Below are 2,864 nucleotides of genomic sequence, written 5' to 3'. Positions count from 1 at the left end.
GGGGGGGGGGGGGGTCATACCTGACACAGGTGAACCACTAACAACCCCCTCACCTCCCTCACCCCCCTCACCCCCCTCACCTGCTGTATGTGCAGAGATTCGTTCATGTCATGTGATGTTATTTTTACTGATGATCGCAGTACAACCAAACCTCATGAGTGTGTGTGTGTGTGAGAGAGTGTGTGTGTGTGTGAGAGAGTGTGTGTGTGTGTGTGTGTGTGTGTGTGTGTGTGTGTGTGTGTGTGTGTGTGTGTGTGTGTTCATGTTGCTTGGTTGCTCTTTTGATTGACACTTTCCTGTGACTCTGTTCTGCCTCTGTGGGCTTTTAAAGGGAACCTAACTGAGCCCCCCCAACATGCCCCGGAGCTGACTGAGTGTGTGTGTGTGTGTGTGTGTGTGTGTGTGTGTGCGTGTGTGTGTGTGTGCGTGTGTGTGTGTGTGGAGGTGACAGAGCATTGCAGCCTCCTCCTCCTCCTCCTCCTCCTCTCACAGCTCATTAGTGTCTCTTCACTCCTCTCTAAGAGTCCTTCACCGTCCACTTGTACCTGTCGACCCGCTCACCTCCGACCCTCGGCGCTAAAGAGGAGACACAAGACACTTCATGTCCACAGGAAGTCCAACAGAACACCACCAAAATAAAACAGGGGTGGAGGTGAACAACCAGTGAAGCACCACAGAAGAAGAAGAGATGACGAGGTCGTCATCGCTCGCCACAGGAAGTTACATGACAGGAAACACCTGAACAGTCACCTGAACATCACCATGACAACTGTGAGCGTGTGTGTGTTCCTGCGTCTATGAATGTGTGTTCATGTGAGTGAGTGTGGGTCACTGAGTGTGCACTGATGTGTGTGTGTGTGTGTGTGTGTGTGTGTGTGTGTGTGGGTGGGTGATCCCGTTGCATTGTGGGAGGTCAGTCCGCCTCAGGCCGACACTCTGTTTCCTGTTTCCTTTCCTTTCACATTAAGAGCGCTGAAGAGTTTCAGGAGTTCAGTTGAGTCTTTATTAAAAATGGAATGCACCCCCCTCACCTCGCTAAACATCCATGTATCTGCAGGCGTGCGTTCTGATTGGTCTGTTTCACGCCTGATGGAGGGTGGAGCAGCCTCAGGGTGGAGCAGCCTCAGGGTGGAGCAGCCTCAGGGTGGAGCAGCCTCAGGGTGGAGCATGAACGTCCTGTTTTCTCTTCTTCATGTGAGCGACCGAGCGTCCTCACAAACACGACCTGTCCTCCACAGGAGGTCCTGAACAATGACGGAAAACAGAGAAGAAGAAATACTTAGTTACTTGAGTAATTCTGGACCGCTGGACCTGCCAGAACCACTTCAGTGAGAACCTGCAGGTGTCGTTGTACCATGAGACTCAGTTCTTTAGATGGCCTTCCAAAACCTCAGGACTAGAACCTGGTCACCAAACCGAGACCCGGTCTGCCTCAGACTGTCGGCCCAAACACCAACTGGACTGAACCCGGTTCTGGATCAACCAGGATGTGACACGCAAACAGAACTATGAACCCAAATGATCGCTCGGTCTTCAGTTCAGTGTTTACAGGAGAACCGCATCAGATGTTCCAACATCAGGAGGAGCAAGAGGAGGACAGGAGGAGGAAGAGGAAGAGGACAGGAGGAGGAGGAGGACAGGAGGAGGAAGAGGAAGAGGACAGGAGGAGGAAGAGGAAGAGGACAGGAGGAGGAAGAGGAGGAGGAGGAAGAGGACAGGAGGAGGAAGAGGAAGAGGAGGAGGAGGACAGGAGGAGGAAGAGGACAGGAGGAGGAAGAGGAAGAGGAGGACAAGAGGAGGAAGAGGAAGAGGACAGGAAGAGGACAGGAGGAGAAAGAGGAAGAGGACAGGAGGAGAAAGAGGAAGACAGGAGGCGGAAGAGGACAGGAGGAGGAAGAGGACAGGAGGAGGAAGAGGAGGAGGAGGAAGAGGACAGGAGGTGGAAGAGGAAGAGGACAGGAAGAGGACAGGAGGAGAAAGAGGAAGAGGACAGGAAGAGGACAGGAGGAGAAAGAGGAAGATGATAGGAGGAGGAAGAGGAAGACAGGAGGCGGAAGAGGACAGGAGGAGGAAGAGGACAGGAGGAGGAGGAGGAGGACAGGAGGAGGAAGTGGAGGACAGGAGGAGGAAGAGGAAGAGGAGGAGGAGGAAGAGGACAGGAGGAGGAAGAGGAGGACAGAAGGTGGAAGAGGACAGGAGGAGGAAGAGGAGGACAGGAGGAGGAAGAGGAAGAGGACAGGAGGAAGAGGAGGACAGGAGGAGGACAGGAGGAGTAGGAGGACTGTTGAGAGCTTCAGTCCTCTCACAAAGAACAGACAGTTCTAACAAATTGAAAACAATGTGGAGGAATTTACAGCGAACTGAGAGGAGGAGGCTCCCTGTGAAGTCCTCCAGAGTCCACGAGCTGAGAGGAGGAGGCTCCCTGTGAAGTCCTCCAGAGACCACGAGCTGAGAGGAGGAGGCTCCCTGTGAAGTCCTCCAGAGTCCACGAGCCCAAACCTGGTCCAGTCAAGACGGATCAGAACCATTATAACAGGCTAAGCTAATATGCTAACACATGCTAACATATCGTCAGTCTGAGACAGACAGACAGTTACAGACAGACAAAGACAGACAGGTACAGACAGACAGACAAAGACAGACAGGCAAAGACAGACAGGTACAGACAGACAGGTACAGACAGGTACAGACAGACAGGTACAGGCAGACAAAGACAGACAGGTACAGACAGACAGGTACAGACAGACGTCCTCCTGCAGGTTAATGACTTGTTGATAAAATAGCAGCTTAACTTGACTCTAATTGGTCCTTTGAGGATCAGGGTCTGTTTGATTGACAGGAGTCACTGCAGGGGGGGGGGGGGG

The sequence above is a fragment of the Larimichthys crocea genome, chromosome I (genome assembly GCF_000972845.2).
Source record: "Larimichthys crocea isolate SSNF chromosome I, L_crocea_2.0, whole genome shotgun sequence".
Classification (NCBI taxonomy): Eukaryota; Metazoa; Chordata; class Actinopteri; family Sciaenidae; genus Larimichthys; species Larimichthys crocea.
Note: the sequence above shows the minus strand (reverse complement) of the source record.